A 21412-nucleotide genomic window follows, 5' to 3' on the forward strand; every position below is an offset into this window, starting at 1 on the left:
AAACCCACACAAACACTGGAAGAACATGCAAACTCCACGCAGACAGTTGCCTGAGGCCGGAATCGAACCTGGGTCCCTGGCACTGTGAGGCAGCATTGCTAACCACTGAGCCACCGTGCTGCCCATGAAGTTGGTACTGTAGAGGTTCATCCAAAGATGATGATGTTCTCCAACACGTTCCTAGATTGCCTTCTGGGAGGCTAACAAAGGCACCATGAAGCATGAACCCAGTGTCCTGTCTTATGATAACAACAGCATTTCTGCTCCCCCTGCTGCTACTTCGTGTCCTTGTGGTCGGTTTTCATACTGATAGCCCAAACTGTTATTGCTGATGACAACATATTGTGTCTAAATTTGGGCTCTCGAGACCTAGAGCCCCTCAAGGATATCCTGCAGAGTCATCTGCAATGGCTATCATTTGAAGTTAGCAGCTTTCCAGCCTTTGTAGCCACTGAGGCAGCACAGTATAGGAGCACAAAGACAGGCAAAGGAATATGGACCAAGTAGTAAAGACTAGCAAGGGGTGGTGTGTTGAAATTTGTGTGCAAGATGAAATGATTTCATGTGTAAATTTGGTTTGGAGTGTTTAGTTTGTTGTGAATTGTTTACATGATGGCCAAAGTGAATGTTGCCATTTGTCAGTGAGAGAAAGAAGGAACTCGATGAATTCTTCATGGTCAGCATAGTTAGGATGGGCTGCCTCCTTCTCCTACACATGAATTGCTCACTTAAAGCCCCTGGTAGTACTATCCCCTTATTGGGATTGTACAGCATGGGATACCGGCTAACCTAATCAGTGGAGAACTGCAAGTCTCGTCCAGCATGGTCAGGCTGTAAAAGCATTGATTCAACATGAGAATAGTCTCCTTTATCACATTTCTTGTGACAGCATGCCTTTGATTGTATACAATATACTTGAGCATTGCTTGTTGGAGTTGTGTGGACCCAAGGACTCTATCCCATTTTCCCAGTTTCTCTGACTCCATTGCATCTTTTCTGATGATGTCACCTCCTGAAGGGGGATCTAAGAAACAACTACCTTTTTCCTCAATCGAAAATTCCTGCTACTGTGGTAGACAGGGCCGTCAGCTGTGTCCAAGCCATTTCCTGCACTTCTTCCCTTTCCCTGCCACAACAACAATAGGGTACCTCTGTTCCTCACTTTCCACTTCACCAGCCTCTGCATCCTAAAGATCATAAGCTGCCATTTCTGCCACTTCCAGTGGGATGCCAACACGAGACACATTCCCAACCCATCCCTTGTCAGCCTTCTGCAGGGACCATTCCCTCCAGAACACCCTGTTCCACTCCTCCTCCATTCCAAATACCTTCTCACACCCTCACGGCACTTGGTCCACTTCTGATCCATTCCCAATACTTCCTCACACCCCACAGTACATGGCCTTCTCCTCCTCCATTTCCAACACCACCCGACTTTTCATGCAAACGCAGAAGGTGTAACTCTTGCCTACTTAGTCCCTTCCTCCTCACTATCCAAGGTTCCAGACGTATCTTCCACATAAAGCAGCGCTTTGCCAGCACTTCACTCCATCTAGCTTATTGTATTCACTGTTCACAATGCAGTCTCCTCTACACGGGAAGATGCAATGCAGACATGGCAACCTCTTTGCAGAACACCTACATTCTGTCCATAAAAATGACTGAACTTCCAGTTGCTAGCCACTTTAACACACGACTGTATTCTCTGAGAGACATTTCTGTCTAAGGCCAGCTGCAGTGCTGCACTGAGGTTCAGCACAAGCTTGAAGAACAGCAACTCATCTTCGACTTGGGAACTTTACAGCCTTCAGGAGTCAACATTGTGTTTGGAAATTTTAGAGCGTGGTCATTTCCTTCTAAGTCTATTTCTTCCCCATCCCCTCCTCACCTCCCTTACCCCATACCCCAGGTCCTGTCATGAAATACATTGCTTTCAGCACAGTCAATACATTTTCAATGACTGATAGTCCTCATTATCGTCTGTTTAGCTTCTCTTCTTCCCTGCCTTAGAATCAACAATTCCTTTGTCTACTTACTCTTACTCACTCTCTCTGCGTTCCTCATCCCTGCGTCATCAGCATAAAGACCACCTTTTCTTAGCTGCTATCAGTTCTGAAGAAACATTATTTGACTCAAAGCATTGACTGTGTTTTCATAGATGCTGCCCGACTTGTTGAGTTTCTCTAGCAATCTCTGTTTTTATTTGTTTCAGATCCAGCATCCGCAGTCCTTTGTCTCATTCATAGAATGAATAGGAGATTGGTTGGCTTATAGGAGACAGAAATGATATAAAGGGTGTATGATGATAAGGCAGGAAAGTGGAATTGAAGATTATTCGGATCTTCTTGAATGTTGGAGTAGTCTTGAGAGGCCAAATGGCCTACTACCACTCCAATGTCTGGTATCTTATGGGCCATTTTCAGTTTGGCATGATGTAACAAGTGCTGTGCTGCAGGGATTAGGGCTGGCCCCTTAACACTATACAGTTTATTGAATAAAGGGATGGGAGGTATGGGTGCTAAATTTACGATGATGCAAAGATAAGTAGGAAAATGGGTTGTGAAGAGGACACAAGGAATGTATAAAGAATATAGATAGGCCAGGCAAATGGGCAAATAATTGGTAAATGGAGTACAATGTGGTAAAATGTGAAGTTGTCCATTTTGGCAGGAAGAGTGAAAAAGAAGCATGTAATCTAAATGGTGAGAGATTGCAGAGCTCTGAGATAGAGAGATCTGGATTTTCTTGTACATGAATTGCAAAAGGTTGCTATGCTGGTACACCAAGTAGTTAGGAAAACTAATTCAATGCCATAATTTATTGTTGAAGGGAATTGAATCCAAAAGTAGGGAGATTTTGCTTCAAATTTACAAAGCACTGATGGTACCACATCTGGAAAAATGTGTACGTATTGGTGTCCATATTTAAGGAATCATCTAAATGCATTAGAAGCAATTCAGAGAAAGTTGACTAATATCTGGAATGAGCAGGTTGTCTTTTGAGGAAAGGCTAAACAGGATAGGTTTGTATCTGCTGGCATTTAGAAAAGTAAGGGGTGACTTAATTGAAACATAAAAGTACCTAAGGGGACTTGACAAAGTGCATGTGGAAACAAATTTTCCTTTGGTTGGAGAAGTCAGAACTAGAGATCACTGCTTAAAAATAAGGGGTCACCATTTAAGACTGAAATTAGGAGAATTTATCTTTATAGAAGGTTGTGAGTCTTTGAAGCTCTCTTTGTCAAAGGGCAGTAGAATCAGAATATTTGAATATTTTTAAGGCAGAGGTAGATAGGCTTTTGATAAACGAAAGGATGCCTTTCTAACTGCCAATTGAAACTGCATGTTAACCTTATGAAAATTAGGACACCCAAGTCCTTTTGTGATTCAGATTAATGAAGCCCTTCCCTATTTAGAAAATAGTCTACGCCATTATTCTTCATATCAAAGTGCATAACCTCACACTTTCCCACATTGGGCAGAAAGGTTGCAGATGTAATACAATCTCTAGACTGTCTGAGTCCTTCTGCAGCCTCCCCTCTTCCTCAACACTACATTATCCCTCCACCTATCATTGTGTCATCTGCAAGCTTAGCAACAATGCCCTCAGTTTCTTCACCCAGATCATTAATGTATAATGTGAGTAATTGTGGTCTCAATACTGATCCCTTTGGAACTGCACTGGTCACCAGCAGCCAGCCTGAAAAGGAGCCCTTTATCCCTACTCTCTGCCTTCTGCCAGTCACCCAATTCTCTGTTCATGCTTGCACCCTGCCCTGAACACCATAGACTCTTCTTATTTAGCTGCTTCCTGTATGGCACCTTGCCAAAAGCCTTCTGAAAATCCAAATATATCATGTCCACTTGGTTGTTACCGCCTCAAAGATTTTTAACAGATTTGTCAGGCTTGACCATCTTTAGTGAAACCATAGAGTCATAGAGCTGTACAGCATGGGAACAGACCCTTCGGTCCAACTCGTCCATGCCCACCAGATATCCTAAACTAATCTAATCCAATTTGCCAACACTTGGCCAATATCCCTCTTAAACCCTTCCTATTCATATAGCCATCCAGATGCCTTAATTGTACCAGCCTCCACCACTTCCTCTGGCAGCACATTCCATACACGCACCATCCTTTGCGTGAAAAAGTTGCCCCTTTGGTCCCTTTTAAATTTTTCCCCTCTCATCCTAAATCTATGCCCTCTAGTTCTGGACTTCCCACTCTCATGATTTTATAAACCTCTATAAGCTCACCCCTCTGCCTCCGACATTCCAAGGAAAACAGCCCCAGCTCCTTATAGCTCAAAACCTCCAACCCTGGCAATACCCTTGAAAATCTTTTCTGAAACCTTTCAACTTTCACAACATCCTTCCTATAGCAGGGAGACCAGAATTGCACACAGCATTCCAACAGTGGCCTAACCAATGTCCTGTACAGCCCTAATATGACATCTCAACTCTTATATTCGATGTACTGACTAATAAAGGAAAACATACCAATTGCCTTCTTCACTATCCTATCTACCTGCAACTCCACTTTCAAGGAGCTATGAACCTGCACTCCAAGGTCTCTTTGTTCAGCAACACTCCATAGGACCTTACCATTAAGTGTATAAGTCCTGCTAAGATCTGCTTTCCCAAAATGCAGCACCTCGCGTTTATCCAAATTAAACTCCATCTGCCACTCCTCAGCCCATTGGACGATCTGATCAAGATCCTGTCGTAATCTGAGGTAACCTTCTTCGCTGTCCACTACACCTCCAATTTTGGTATCATCTGCAAACTTACTAACAATACCTCTTATGCTCACATTCAAATCATTTATATAAATGATGAAAAGTAGTGGACCCAGCACCGATCCTTGTGGCACTGCACTGGTCACAGGCCTCCAGTCTGAAAAACAACCCTCCACCCTTAATCTTCTGCCTTTGAGCCAATTCTGTATCCACATGGCTAGTTTTCCCTGTATTCCATGTGATCTAACCTTGCTCACCAGTCTCCCATGGGGAACCTTGTTGAACGCCTTACTGAAGTCCATATAGATCACATCCACCACTCTGCCTTCATTAATCCTCTTTGTTACTTCAAAAACCTTAATCAAGTTCGTGAGACATGATTTCCCATGCACAAAGCCATGCTGACTATCCCTGCTCAGTCCTTGTCTTTTCAGATACACGTACGTCCTGTCCTTCAAGATTCCCTCAAACAACCTGCCCGCTGCCTGTGACTATCGGTGATACAAATATCTCCGCATGGGGCTCTAGTAATCACTTCCGTAGCTTTTCACAGAGTTCTAGGGTACACCTGATCAGGTCCTGGGGATTTATCCACCTTTTTGCATTTTACAACATCCAGCATCTCCTCTTTTGTAATATGGACATTTTTCAAGATGTCGCCATCTATTTCTCCACATTCTGTATCTTCCATGTTTTTCTCCACAGTAAACACTGATGCAATATTCTCATTTAGTATCTCCCCCGCCTCCTGTGGTTCCACACATAGGCTGCCTTGCTGATCTTTGAGGGGCCCTATTCTGTTCCTAGTTACCCATTTGTCTTTAATGTATTTACAGAATCCCTTTGGATTCTTCTTAATCTTATTTGCCAAAGCTATCTCATGTCCCCTTTTTGCCCTCCTGATTTCCACCTTAAGTATACTTCTACTGCCTTTATACCCTTCTAAGGATTCACTTGATCTGTCCTGTCTATACCTTACATATGCTTCCTTTTTCTTGACCAAATCCTCAATTTCTTTAGTCATCCAGCATTCCCTATACCTACTAGCCTTTCCTTTCACCCTAACAGGAATATACTGTCTTGGACTCTTGTTATCTCATTTCTGAAGGCTTCCCATTTTCCAGCCGTCCCTTACCTGCGAACATCTGCCCCCAATCAACTTTTCAAAGTTCTTGCCAAAAACCATTAAAGTTGACCTTCCTTCAATTTAGAACTTTAACTTTTAGATCTGATCTATACTTTTCCATCATTGTAGAATTATAGTTGTTGACCCCAAACTGCTCCCCCACTGACACCTTAGTCACCTGCCCTACCTTATTTCCCAAGAATAGGTCAAGTTTCGCACCTTCTCTAGTAGGTACATCCACACACTGAATCAGAAAATTTTCTTGTACACACCTAACAAATTTCTCTCCATCTAAACCGTTAACACTATGGCAGTCCCAGTCTATGTTTGGAAAATGAAAATCCCCTACCATAACTACCCTATTATTCTTACAGATAATTGAGATCTCCTTACAAATGTGTTTCTCAATTTCCAGCTGACTATTGGGGGAGTCTATAATACAATCTCAATAAGGTGGTTATCCCTTTCTTATTTCTCAGTTCCACCCAAGTAACTTCCCAGGTGTATCCTCACTAAGTACAGCCGTAATGTTATCCCTTATCAAAAATGCCACTGTGCCGAATTACCTCCCAGAAATATTGCTGCTGCACCCTCTTCCCTGCTAGGCTCCCCTTTCAATCAACTCTGACCAGTTTCTCTCTCATGTCTTTGCAGTTAGTCAGTAAGATTGGTAGGCTGGTAACTTAGATCAGGAATCTTTGCACACACAGGAAAGAGAGATCACATCCAGGGTGAGACAAAGCATGAGTGAGGATATAGTTTGGAGAATCTGGAGGCAATGCAGGAATTCAGTATAAAAGGTAAGAGGTACTTTTTGCTTATTTTTTGTATGGCTCATAGTTTCTAAGGTTTATTTTAAATTTGATCAATTGAAATGTAGGGTGAGGGAGCCCAGCATAAAGTAGTGACATCACAGGATCACAGGTAAAATGTAACTTCGTTGGTGTTAGCTACTAATTTGACTGTTAAAGGCTTTGATCAGATTGAAGGTACAGAGGGGAAATATTTACAGGCTACAAACTAAAAGACCTGTTCAAAATGTTTAAAGATCAAATTAAGAACCAAATAGTTAAAATGGGAGGTGCCGTGCCAGGCAATGAGTTGCACCTGCATCATGAGGGAGCTGGTGGACCCCACTGTGGTTCATAATGACCACATCTGGAGCAAGTGTTGGTTGCATGAGGAGCTCCAGCTTGGAGTTGATGAGATGGAGTCTGAGCTTTGAACACTGACACATCAGGGAGAGGGAGAGCTACCTGGATGCTGTGTTCAAAGAGGCAGTTGCTCCCCTTAGATCAATTACCTCAAATCCAGTCAGTATTCAGGTACAGGAGGGTGTGACTATGAGAGAGGCATCCAGGAGGTTGTGCTGAAGGAGCCTCAGCCCTTGAGTTTGTCTACCAGGTTTGAGATTCTTGCTCCCTGTGTGGATGAGCAAACTGACCATAGGATCATGGTACAGGGAGCCATTGAAGAAGAGGGAGAAAAAAGAAATGTAGTTGTGATCAGGGAAAGTATAGTAAGGGGAATAAACTGTTCTCTATGGTTAGGATCGAGATTCTGAAAGCTATGTTGCCTGCTGGGTGCCTGGGTTCAGGATATTTCATCTTGTTACAGAGGAACTTGGAGTGGGATAGGAAAGATCTAGTGGTTGTGGTGCATGTAGGTAACAATAATATAGGAAGGAGGAGGAAAGAGATTCTCCTGAGGGAATATGAACAGCCATGGGTTAAATTAAAACACAGAACCAAGAAGGTAGTAATATTTTAGATTACTACCTGAGCCATGAGCAAATTGGCACAAGGTCACCAAGATTAAAGAGATAAACACATGGATGAAAGACTGATGTGGGAGAAATGGGTTTGAATTCATGGGGCATTGGCATCAGTACTGAGGAAGGAGGGAGCTGGTCTGATAAGAGGCTGCACCTGAATCATGCTGGCCTGGCAAATTGCATAACCAGGGCTTTAAACATAACAGTCTGGGGTAGGGGAGGGGAATTCAGTTGCAAAGAAAATGTTAAAAGTGGGGGAGGGCTCTGCAGAGTTATTAAAGATTCCAGAACAAATAATAGGACTGATAGATTCCTGATCCTTTCCATACTAACTTTAAGCACAATAGATGGAGGGGACAACTATGAGAAGAGGGTCAATTAACATAGGACTGAGGAAGTTATACTTAAATACACGCTGTATATGAAACAAGATAAATGAGTTTGTGTCACGGTTTGAAATTGGCAGGTATGATGTGTTGGGTATCTCAGAGACATGGTTACAAGGGAATCAGCGCTGCGAACTAAATATCCAAAGATACGTGTCCTATCAAAAGGACAGACAGATGGGCAGAGAAGTGATATACAGTCAGAAGGTGTAAAATCTGTGTGGGTAGATTTGAAGAACCGCATAGGGGAAAAAGACCCTGATGGGATTTGTGTACAGGTCTCCTAACAGTAGTCAGGATATGGGGAGGAAAATAAATCCAGAGATAGAAAAGGCATCTAAGAAAGTCACTATTACAATAATCATGGGGCTTTCAACATGCAGGTGGACTGCGAAAATCAGGTTAGTAGCCGATCTTAAAATATGGAATTTGTGGAATGTCTATGAGATGGTTCTTTGGAGCAGTTTGTGGTAGACCCCACTAGGGAATGAGCAGTTCTGGATTTGGTGATGTGTAATGAGGCAGATTTGATTTGGGAGCTTAGTGACAAATCCCCAGAGGACAGTGACCGTAATATGATAGAAAACACCCTGCAGTTTGAGCGGGGGAAAGTTGAAACAGTTTGATTCTTGTGATATTCAATTTTCAAGGATTTTTCTTTTCATGCTCCCAAGCTCATCCATTGGGCGATTCAGTCACGTGGTAACTGTATTTGTGCTGACTTATGAGGTATTGGGATTCAGACAGAAGCAAATTAGAAGAGTTCATCAATATCTTCAATGATTATCAACACTCAATTTCATTTCAAGCCAGAACAAACAACTGTTTTCTTAGATATACAGAATTTTAAATTGGCAGAAAACGTAAGTTAGCATTAAAGGATTTTTTCAAAATAATTGATGCAGATTTCAATATACAAAAAACCAACACTATAAACACACATTCCAAATCAGTGAGGTCACAGCTTGTGTGTTCCGTTGTATATTCACAAAATTGTAATATTTTAACCAAAAACTTGCTACCTTTTTTTTTTACTCCATTCCCGTTCTCAATTTCAGAAATTGACAGTGTTCATTGCAATAGCATTCACTGCAGTTTCCCCATACAATAGCTCCTGAGCATTTGTATCCTTAAGTCAGTGACACCACATTCATTTACAAGTAAATTCCCATCTCAGTGATTTCAGGTTTTCCTGACTTCCAGTTGGCTGACTGTTCTGCTGTTGACAGGATCAAAATTGTGTTCTTTACTGCGTCCCTCTCCCTCCCATGTTAACCTCCCTTTTTCTTAACTTTCCCTAGCAGTGCTATCTTTTTGCAGCCTTTATGTCTCCCCTAATCCCCTTGCAGCATTCTTCTTGACCTCCTATCCAATCTCCCTGTTTCCTCCATTCTCCCATTCAAACTCCCTATCTCTCCAGCTCCCTGTTTCTTCAACTTCCCTTGCAACCTCCTTGTTCCCTCTGAAGCACACCTCTGGATCTGGCTGACCTCAGCAAATGGGCGGCTTCAACTCCTGCTCCTGATCCCAGCGCCCATCATGTAAGCGTTGGCAAAAACTTAGCCTCAACTGAGGCTGCCAGCCAGCTATGTTCCTGGTTCTCAGGCCCAGTTCTAACTCTGCCACCCCCAGCTCTCATCTCCCACTTCCAGTGGGTGGGCCTCTCTCCAAGCAGTTACCCCCAACACTCAGCCCCCCTCTCCCAGCTCCCCATTGTGGCCACTGGTTCCCCAGCAAACATTTCCCCTTGTGACTCCCTCACTGCAGCACTTAGACACATAACTGCTCACTATCCCTGCCAACACATTTTGCTCCTCTCTCATGTTCGTAGATTCAATAGTGACCCTTCAACTATCACCAACCAGAACAGGGGAGAACCAGCCTCTGATCGAAGGAACAGCTCCTCACCATGTTTGTAGGTGGTGATTTTTCTCTGATTAATTGCCCCATGAGTAAATTTTCCCAGGAGGTTTGAGTATGTCGTGGGCAGATTTGCTTACCACCCCTTGAATTTTGAATTCTGTTGGAGATCTGGTTGACAAGTTGAATCCAAACAGCACTGGGAATAGTGTTTCGATATGGTTGGAGAGATTGAGGTAAGTCGAGGGATTTGGGGTACTAATGGATCGAGGATCTGGGGCTTACTCTTGGAGGAATTCAGTATGGGTGGGAATCTTTGACCATACACACCGGTGAGCTGGATATGTCTGTGCTGGAAGCTCCTGCCATTTTGGACCATTGCTAATCCAAAATGTGGGCTCACTTGAGATGTTGCGTTTGTAGTTTTGGAGTGTTTATGGGGTGCCTGCATTATCTGCAATTGAGAGTGGCTCTACCAACTAGAGACAGACACTTGTAGAGCACTAGATTGTTTTAAATGCTCCTTGAAGAAGGGCTTATACCCGAAACATCGATTCTCCTGCTCCTCGGATACTGCCTGACCTGCTGTGCTTTTCCAGCGCCATATCTTTCAACTTTGATCTCCAGCATCTGCAGTCCTCACTTTCTCTCTGTTTTAAATGCTTGGTGATTTCAAAGCGTATAGCATTCAATAGCACTTGAGGAGGGTTCAGAAGGCACTTCAGAAGGCAGAGTTTACAAAATAGCTACAATTCCAACAGGAGCAGCATACAATCCAGCCCTTGAGGGAAAACAGATTACAGCAACACTGAGTATTGATATAGACAGCAGCTGCGGAAACAACTGGAGCACATACAGTGGCTGTAACCACAGCAGGAGAACAAATAGTGACCGTAGCTACACAAGGAGCAAATATAGAAATGACAGTTGCCTTGAAGAGTAGAATGCTATTTATTTTTATGTAGAAGAGAAGCATTGAGAATGAGCAACTGTACAGGGCAATGAGGTTGCGTGAATTGGGCTCTGAAAAATATCAACATTTAGGCTGAATGTCACGTCCTGTAAAAATAAAGGCTTAACTCTGCTGGCAATACGCATTTGAGAGATTTCTAACCAGGTTTGGTTCGTTTTCTGGATAAGTTTAAATATTTGTTTTTGTGATCATGTTATAAATAAATCTAATCCTAAATTTTTTTTAATCTGTATCTGTTTGTCTATTTATATTTGAATACTTGCTTAAATTTGGTTGAAGTTGTTGATGCTCAATTAGCAGCTAAAGTTTAGAATGACCAGATTAATTGACTTTGTGGTTTTGTTGTGTAATTTGTAGACACTTGTCCCCCTCAGTTCTGGATTAGAGTAAATCAGCCACAATTCACTTGTAACTAGCTGGAAAACAAGAAGGTCACCGTATTTGATTTCCTAAAAAACAAGTCCTTTAGAAGGTTTTATTCATGAATTATGTAGTGAATAATGTATCCAAAAATGTGAATATCAGAATATCTTGTTTCAGAGCTCCTAATTGATGATTTCTGGAAGAAACTTTTGAAGGCAGAAATTTGTTGGAGGATCACAAATATAAAATATATCAGATAAAAAGAACTTGGCTTTATGTCACTGACCCAGCGCAATTCAGAAATGTCTCCAATGTATAACTAATTAGTACATTTGGAGTGTGCCAGTGTTGTAATGTAGGAAAGGGTATAGAAAGGTCAATTGCAGGTTAAACTTTTGTGCTAGTTAAAAATATCAGTGAAGAATGTAGAACTCCCTCAGAAACTGGAGTGTTTCAGATGCAGAGTTAATACGTGTTGTTAATGTAATGCATGACTGTTTCATGATTCAGTGCATCAGGCTAGTCATTAAAAGCAGTGTGCAACTTGACCTGGTAAAGACCCAGGTTATGTGCAGACATCAGAGCATCCTTGGGGAACAGTGACTCCAGAATTGTTAAGTTGTCCATGGAATGGAACACTACTTCACCAAAGATCAAGATCCAGGTTTCTAACTCCAGAACGGCTGAATTCCATCAGAATTTAGAAGAAATGAGAGAAACAGTTTGGAGATCGATGTCAATATTTCAGTGCAAAAGCAATTTAAACTTCCTTAAAGAATAATGCTAGCCATGTCGAGCAAATAAAGAACTAAAATCAGCAAGGTCATGCAAAATGAGTCTGATATAAAACGAGGTAACAAGTTACAAAGGGAAAAAGGTCCCTAGAAATCCTTCAGGATGAAGGAGTTCCTCATAGGGATAAACAAATCATTACAAAAACTTAAAGTTATTGTGTGTTAAGTAGGCAGCAGGAAAAAAAAAAGCAGCAAACCCAATGCCAGGATTTGGAAACTGGAATGAAATTTCTGTAACCACTGTTTCTGCTGAGTATTAATTATTCCATTAAACTACATTCACCCGTAATGCTCTGTGTTACAGTGTATTTTACAAGATGCATTGCAAAATATATGCAAGACCTTTTGAAGTTTATAAAAGCTTCAATACATTCCCTTATTCATAAGGCCAACAGTGACGTTTGAGGATCAAACTAATTTAAAATCTCATCGTAGCACCACCTCCAGTTTTAGCAGAGACTAACATTAACTAAGTCAAATCATTTTTTCAATCCACAAAGGTGATTCTTCTACTTCCAGAATCTTTTAGTCAACACCAATGGATGTCACAGTGATCCCACCTATAGAGGCCTGGGCACAGAATCTAGTCTAACAGAATGATGCAGCCTGGAGGGATGGGGGTTAAGAGCAGTGTGTTCTGCCATCAGAAGGGTGTCAAATATCCTATATTGCTATTTTAAAACAGAGGAGGGAGTTTCCCTGGTGTCTCGAAAAGCATTCATCCCTCAAATGACATCACTAAAAACAGAATATCTGGTCACACATTGCATTCCTGTTTGTGGAATCTGAATGTCTGCAAATCAGCGCCTCTGTTTTTGTGCGACAATGACTTTCTTTAAAGAAATTAAAGACACTGGCTGTGAAGCAGTTTAGGACAGCCTCACATTGTGGAAGATGTTAAAAAAAATTCCTTGATGCTAAAGAAGTTGATATAGATGACTTACAAAAAAAAAAGCATTTTAAAAAAACAGCAGCATTGAAACTGAAATATAAAGCAGAACAGCATCTGCAGGCCATTTCATGAAGAGGCAAGTTTCAAGGAGCAACTCAAACATGAGGGATACAGCTTCCTGAAGTCATCTGTTTTCTTGCTTAAAACACATTTTTGGAATGTGTTGCCAGTGAGGCCAATGTTTGTTGCCTTGAGAAGATGGCGGTAAAGCTAAACTAATTGAACCATCGTGGTACACCCACGTCACTTCTTTTTTGCAGTGGCTTGACACAACTGGATGGCTTGCTGGGCCATTTCAGATAGTGGTTAAAAAGTGAACCACATTAATGTGTTAGGCTAGATTTGATAACAATGATAAATTTCCTCCCAAGAAACTTTAGTGAACCAGATGGGCTTTTACCACAACCTGGTAGTTTCATCGGGGCTCAATATACATGGGGACAGAGAGCAAATTCACCCTGAAGGTCTTCAAAATACACAGGAACATTCAATCATAGGAATGAACAATGTGAGACAAGTCAAATAATAGAAATGGCAGAATCTGTGAGGAGCATTTCCTCCAATAAGAGGCTGGTTCTCTGTTGCATTTGTCACTGATACGCTTAGAGGAGAGCAGTGAGCAGCTGAGAAGCAGTTCTGAGTGGTTGTAGTGAGCAGAATGCCAGGGGTTCCGTTCGCCAGGGCTTGGGATGTGTCTTTTTTAACCTAAGGCAGTGCCAGGACGTTTGCTGTGGCCATTGAGAGAGGATGGATATCACCTGGGGGGGTAGGCAGGCTCCTGAAGGAGTGGACGTAGAGCAGGCTGCAGGAAGGCTGGAGAGGAGGAGACTGTAAAGCAGTTAGGGGGCGAAGAAAACTCATTGGGGAATTAGAGATGAAGGTGGCTGCAAGAATGATTATGGGAGATGGAGGCTGAAATAGATGGAGGCTGCATTGAGAGAGAACAGTCTTAAACCTAATGGCAAAGAAAAATTCTGATAACTGAAAACCAGGAAAATTTGAAATCATGGAGTGATTGAATTCTTTGAGTACGAATATGAAGTCTGTAAGGCTGCATGTATGGCAAAATGTGTATGTTAATGAGCACGGTCAAGTTTTGAATTTAAATCAGCGATTGAGATCTAAGGTGCTGTTTAAAGCAAGGGTATTAACTGCGTGGTTAAAATATTCTAACTTGGTATGTATGCAATTAGCTGAGACCTTGCCATTCTGTGTGAGATGTGTTGAAGGTGATTTTAGTGTGTAGAAGTGTTGGTCAATTATTCTAAAAACAAACTGTAGTGTTTAGGCTATTACTGTCTTTTTTGTGTGTTCTGGCTTTGTTTCATGGAAGATTGATAATTGGGATATTTATGAATTCTTCAATTCTGTTTTTGTGGATGTGCAAAGACCCACTATCTCAACGCAAATACAGAAAGTGCTGTTACTTGTGAGCATCACCTAGTAGAAGAGTTACTGAGAACGAAAAAGTACCCCTTGAAAACCATGAAATAGCCCTGAAAGATCGGAAAGTAGCCTTTGAGAAAATCTCAAGAAGTGCTTGAAAATAAATATGTTTTGACCCCTGTGTTACCGCAAGTATTGCACTCCTGTTCTACTAGAGACATAATAAATGTTAATTAGAAGATTTTGGCTGAAGAGCTTCAGCAGTCTTATTATGGGTTAGAATTGAACACCTTATTATGAATAAAGTGTATAGGTAAATTGTGTTCTCGGTACATCAATGAAAGTAAGGAGTACAAACAAGTTCAACGTTGCATTGTGCCCAATCCTTCTGTGTTGCAGAAAGACTTCATGGACATTTTAGAAAGAGCCATCATTCTGATCTTGGCCTGAAGAAAGCAGTGAGATGTAGTGTTTACTGGATAGCACTAACTTGGACAAATGGACCTTTCCTAAATCGGCCTTATGCATTCATTGCAAATCTGCAGAATCTAGACAATATTGTGAGGTCTTACTTTAAGGTAAAGATGTAGCTAGACCCATGGTCTTTGTCAACAATTATTTATTAACACAATATAACGAGACAAGTTACACAATTCATGAGGCCAACCTGGTGCTCCTCCTCTAATGTCTCTTTTCATATGGTTATCATTTGTTTATGCAGATTTTCAGGAATTAATGTACATCTCCCCAGATCTTCATCCCATATACTTATAACATATATCCTTCAGTCTCTGCGGTGGTGTCAGCCAGCTTCCTGATCTGATATGGAAATCTCTTAGAGGTTACTGAGCATCTGTATTTTCTGAATTCATTCTGAGTCTGAGAGCCATGAGCCAAATGATCAGACGATAGCCCTTGTCGCTGTGTGGCCATTCTTTTGTCTCTTGTGTCTCAACTGTTAATGGTACAGCAGACTGAAGCAGAATGTAGGCATCTTGACTACTGCAAGCAAGACCAGGTAATGACCGTACATGATATGTTAAATCTGAAAGTGCTCACTCTGTCGGCTCTCTGGAAAGACAAATGCAATGTGCCTTTGCAATCCAAGAGCAATGACCTCCCCAGTACAAAACTAAAGACAGTGAACTGCAAGATGCAGCCTGCTTCGGCCTGCTAACAGCTCATTGCAAAGGAGTTCAAGGCTGCAGTCACATTCACAGCCACTGGCAGTGCTGATCCCAGCCCGCTGTGAGGCTGCAGTTCTACCTTTAGAGTATGGTCGATTTTGGTGAGCATTTCTTTCATGAAATAGAAATGTTGCATGTACTGAAGTTGGAGCACTCAGTGAATGTGGCCTAAGACCTCTTCTCTCCTTTGACCTTTATCTTTTTGACCAACACGTCCTCCTTTTGTGTGTATCTCATTCTGTCGTAGACAACACCAGGTCTGAGAGTAAGCCCTGAACCCTTGAGGTCAGAACTAAGGCCGTCGGCAGTATTCATTAAGGAAAATATCAGTGGAGAGAAAGGATATGCTGGAGTGGTCAAGGACAAAACCACTTTGTTTCGAGTTAAAAAATAATTAATGTGCCAACACAGTGCTGAATATATTCTATAAGGACACCAACGAGTTGGAAATGTATAGAGGGACAAATTTGCAAATAAATTAGAGGAAAAATTATTCAGTAGTTATAACTATAGACTGGAATGATAATATTGTAAAAGGCAGAGAAGGGAAGAGTTTCTTAACTATGTTCAGAAGAACTTTCTAGATTACAGTCCAACAAGATTGGAGGTTTTTTTTTTAATCAGATTGTGGTGAATGAAGTAGGTAAAATAGATCAAGTCTCCAAGAGGGAATATTTCGGAGACCGTGATCATGCTATCATAATGTTTATATTAAGTATGGAAAAGGACAAGCAGTCTAGAGTACAAGTAATTAATTGTGAGAGTCAACAATTTGCAGGTAAAACTGTCATGGGAGCATAAGCCTCGCTTCCATGAGGTTGAAAGGTGCGAATAACAAATCCAGATCTCCATAGATGATGAAAGAGACAGAATAAGAAGAGGCTGAAAAATGGCATGACAGATATAGGTTAATAATACAAGTGTGAATCAAATGTTCAGAGGCTGCTGTCTTGACCTTGAGGTTAATATTATCCAGCCCACTTTGGAAAGTATCTGATACACAAGTCCAACTATTCCTCGGGTTGTCATAAAAGTCAATGACAATCAAACTACTCAAAGACCCCAGTTTACCCATCTGATGAAATTGTATTAGCATAAAACATTGGCTGGGTTCATGTTAGTTACTGGTTGTAGGAAACAGCTTACAGAAATTGTTGGGGAGAAATAACTGGCCTTTTGCAGGCTTCAGCAGAATGATAGCAACATAGAACCTACTCTTTCAGGAAGCTTCCTCCCTTTATTGAAAATACCCAAGTGTTCACCTGCTCAGGAGCTAATTGGAGACTTGTCATCAAGTTGGTAACTTCTGGCATCCACAATTAGTTACTGTTGCCCAATCCAGTCAACACTCTGTTGGTGGATGAACCTTCCAATGACCATGTGCTCTGGTGCCTTATTTCTCTTCCTGCATTGCTTGCAAAGCAGCAGTGTAAACACAACTCACAATCAGTAAGTTGCTTTTAGAAGTGTGACAATCCCTTCCACAGTTCTTGGTTTTAAGTGGATCATTTTTCTGTTTTAGTCTACAATCAAGAATGAAGAAAGGAGATGCACTTTTTACAATATGCATAAGTTGAAGGTGTCAGGGCAGGTTGAAAATGTACTTGAGTCATGAAGTTATGGTATTTATTAAGACACTGGTTGAACTTCAACTGGAGAACTGTTTTGAACTCTGGACACCAGAGTTTAGATTAGATTAGATTAGATTACTTACAGTGTGGAAACAGGCCCTTCGGCCCAACAAGTCCACACCGCCCCGCCGAAGCGCAACCCACCCATACCCCTACATTTACCCCTTACCTAACACTACGGGCAATTTAGCATGGCCAATTCACCTGACCTGCACATCTTTGGACTGTGGGAGGAAACCGGAGCACCCGGAGGAAACCCACGCAGACACGGGGAGAATGTGCAAACTCCACAGAGTCAGTCGCCTGAGGCGGGAATTGAACCCGGGTCTCTAGCGCTGTGAGGCAGCAGTGCTAACCACTGTGCCACAGTTTAGGAGGAACGTAAACAGGTTAGAGACGATACAGAAACAACTCCAAGGATGAGGGACTTATTCCAGTAGATTGGAGAAGCAATGGCAGTTATCCTTGGAGAGAGTAAATTTGATGGACACATCCAAAATTCCAAAGTTTCTGGACAGAGGTAAGGAAGGAAAAACTGTTTCCACTAACAGAAGCATCAAGAAGCAGTCAACACTGATTTAAAGCGATTGGCCGAAGAAGCAAAAGAGACATAAGGAGAATTTTTTTTTAATGCAGCAAGTAGTTCAGATCTGGAATGAGACTGCAGTGGAAGCAGATTCAGTCTGGGATTGGATTTTAAAGGAAAATTTGATAATTATCCACAGAGAGAATTTGCAGGGAAGGGAGGCTAGCTGAGTGCTCTGGCAGAAACAGTGGGCAGAGTACTCTCCAGTTATGCTGAAACCATGTTATGATTCTCTATGCAACACCACTCCCTGTAGACCTCGCCAGTTTTAAGTAGCAGTACACGCCACCAAAAACTCCTGCAAACGAAGGAACAGTCAGGAGGAATCACTCAACAACTAAACTGAGTAGTTGGTGATCCCTTTAAACAGCGCAGGTAGGGTTATTTCCTGCAGATAAATGCTTGTTCAGCTGTGAGAGGTTGAGAGGGCAATAGCCAGAATATTAAAATAGAAATGGCTCTGCGAGTGCCCAAAGGTTAGATGCTGATTAACATCACTGTGTGCGATGACTGTCCCTACACATGCCATTGACTTAGCAAAAATCACATCCAGTGCAGTCCACCCCATGTGTGGTACAGATGTTATTCTGAATTTGAAACAAAACCTGCAATACCAAGTTCATGAGTGTCATTTGGCTAAAATTTGTGGACTCCATATTTTGACTAGAACATCAGTCTTTTTGAGTATTCTTTGTATATGTACTACCTGGAAAGCAATTCAAAACTCCTGCTAACAATCTGTGAAATGACAACTATGTGTCCACAGAATGTGAAGTCTCATTGAAGCAAAAACTGCCAATGTAATTAAACACTGCATGACAACCAAAGGAACCAATAACGATTAGATTAACACTCTACTTTAACCCCTTCTCATTTATCCATTTCTTTTCCTTCCTGCTTTTGGGAATGAAGCCTTGGGAGCTGTTAGCTCTGCTAATGTTTCATGCTCTCATCTTCATTTATCGTTTCCTCGAGATTCCAGCCCTCTCCCATACCCTCACTTTAACACGTGTAGCTCCTGTTGTTCAATTTTATCAGAATATATGCTATTTAATTAAAAAGGCCAATAAATGTGAGTTGTTCTAAGGTAGTTAGATGGTCTGGAACTGGACGAGAGAGGCTCTGTGGGGTATGATAGGTAGGCAGAAATCTTGCTAGGCCTTGTAGAGAGAAGCCCCCCCCCATAAAAACCGTCAAAACTGCCACTTGGCTGAAAAATATAAGGATCAGGCCTATGTTCCATCATAATAATTGTTCCTTACCGTCATTACAATAAGTAATACTAATAACACCATCATGATCACAGTTGTAGTTTGTTTATGGGAAGCAATCACACTCTTTATGCCAGTGAAGCTGGGACTTAGCAACACCCTGGAACTTTGTGATCTCTGACTTAAAGGACTTCTTAATCACTTCTAGACTGAGGAATCCCTTATAGTGCTTTTGTTTCAGCTTCATTCCTTGATGGCTGATTTCAGATGATTTCACTTGAATGCTGCAGAGCACTTCAAGGTAAATAAATGTTTACAGTTATTATGATGGGTGCACTGTGTGATTTCATTTCAGGGTAATTCACTTCAATAGATCACCTTTAGATCACTTCAATAGAATGAGCACTTTGGAATGCAGATCATATGCGAATGAGTACAGACAAATGTTTGAGCACAGAATAGTGCCAAATGCCTCTAGTGTGGACAATAGCTCGCGCCACGTTTCTCAGTTTTACAGAAGTCACTATTTTAAGATTTGCAGCGCTGACTCTCTGGTCTGTTAAAAGTTCTGAAGGGAGCTTGATGAGCAGCTGATTAAAGATCAGTAGATTCTTTGTTGGTTTGAAAACGTCTGACTGTCCCAGAGATGTCAGCATCGTGAATTCTCCAAGATTTCTCACAGTCCAGGCAGAACTTGACGATATTTCAGAAGTTCTTCATAAAACTGAAAAAAGAATTGATACAGTTTGACTTGTATTGGGAGTATGGATGAGACCCTGAAGAAGGGCCTGTGCCCGAAACGTCAAATCTCCTGTTCCCTGGATGCTGCCTGACCTGCTGTGCTGTTCCAGCAATAAAGTTTCAACTTTGATCTCCAGCATCTGCAGACCTCACTTTCTCCCCTATAAACTTTGCCATGCCAGCCAGTCAATGAGCAAGGCTGGAAAGAAAACAATGTTTATGAGAAAAACTGGCCATGGAAATAGAGTTTTGTTTGTCTGGCAGAACAAAGTCTGAGCCAATGGTGATATTCTCTGACAAAAGTAATTCCCAAAAGGAATGGTTGGATGAAGGTGACTTAAAAGTAATAGCCAAGTAAAGTTTGGAGTTTCCAATTAGGAGAATTATGTAACGTTTTCCTATTTGAGACCTATCCAAATCATATTTCGTTGATGATATTGTTGCTTGAGGTAGATTGCAAAATGTAATACAATGCTTCCCTGTGATCCAACCAGCCCTTTTCAACCATTGGATGAAGGTGGTATACAATATCTGTATCAGAAAGGGATTATTTTTTTAAAAAAGAACAATAATTAAAACACTTATTGACTCCTTTTGTCCTGGTTTTGGGACACAGTAGGAGTAATTTCTGACATGCAACTTTGCTGATGTATCAGAGAAGTAGTGAGATAGCAACATGATGGGATAAGGTGGATTTCACCCCTCAAATGTTACTCATGGATATATCAACACAGTTGTTTGGCTAAAGGTTTTGTTGCAGAAACTCAGCGCACATAAGTATGTTTGGTATTTGGTATTTGATTTGCTGCATTAGTTAATAAAAATTAAAATTGCTTTCTTTGAAATAACATATACCCTATGTTTTAAAAAGAGTAGAACTTTTTCTATGCAACCAAGAAACATGTCAAGAAAAGGTCTAATTACAAAATATCGGAGCAATCTGACTGTTAAGGATCATTATGAGAGAAAGAGTTGGAAGTACCAATCTTGTGTAGGTTGTATATATTTCAGTGCATATGTACGATGAGAATGGAGTTTATCTAGTGTTATATTGATGTATTTGTGTCTGTGTGGGTACAGGTGTCTGTGTGTTTGTATGTATGCATGTATGACTGACTGTGTACAGTATATGTGTGTTTCTGTGTATATCTCTGTCTCTATTTGTTTCTGTGTTTGTCAGTTCCAATGATTGCATAAATATGTAATTATTAACAGGAAGATTATCAATCATCCACAAGTGGAAGGTCTAACTGTACAGCCATATCTTGAAAGATTCAATATGCCATGATTAGAGGAGAAGGTGGCAGAAGAAGCAGCGCAGAAAAACAATGTGCGCTAAGACACAGTTAAAGTAGTTATATGTGGGACCTAATGGTGTCAGTGTGTGTGCGCACGTGCACACACACACACACCACCTTTGTTGAGGGGACGCCGCTAAAATCTGTTGGATGGGTATTTAGAAGAGGCACATCATTCTGCCCACACACACACACACACACACACACACACTCCCACTCCCACTGACTCTTAGCCGTAGGCCCTTCCTCAGGAATGAGGAGGGTGTGCCAAGCAGGCTAAGATAAAAGGTAGTGAGGAGAGACTTGGGGGAGGGGCATTGGGAATACGATAGGTGGAAGGAGGTTAAGGTGTGGGGGCAGAGAGGTCGGGAAGAAGATTGCAGGTCAAGAAAGCGGTGCTGAGTCT

At 41.5% G+C, this 21412-nt stretch overlaps 1 protein-coding gene across 9 annotated transcripts in view; it reads left to right on the forward strand.

The window, feature by feature from the left end:
• The window catches only part of lrrc3b (leucine rich repeat containing 3B), a 65440-nt gene that overhangs the window by 29857 nt on the left and 14171 nt on the right, over positions 1-21412 (forward strand). The window contains exons 1-2 of one of the 9 annotated variants that reach the window (XM_043689476.1): positions 6599-6664; positions 14752-14930. The exons of 5 other annotated variants lie outside the window; for them this stretch is intronic. The gene's annotated coding sequence lies outside the window, so the exon portion shown is untranslated. Of the gene's footprint in view, positions 1-6598; positions 6665-10530; positions 11002-14751; positions 14931-21412 lie in introns of those variants that run through there. 3 more of the 9 variants (XM_043689474.1, XM_043689477.1, XM_043689475.1) reach the window with 3 other exon arrangements.

Source organism: Chiloscyllium plagiosum, chromosome 5 (assembly GCF_004010195.1).
Source record: "Chiloscyllium plagiosum isolate BGI_BamShark_2017 chromosome 5, ASM401019v2, whole genome shotgun sequence".
Classification (NCBI taxonomy): Eukaryota; Metazoa; Chordata; class Chondrichthyes; order Orectolobiformes; family Hemiscylliidae; genus Chiloscyllium; species Chiloscyllium plagiosum.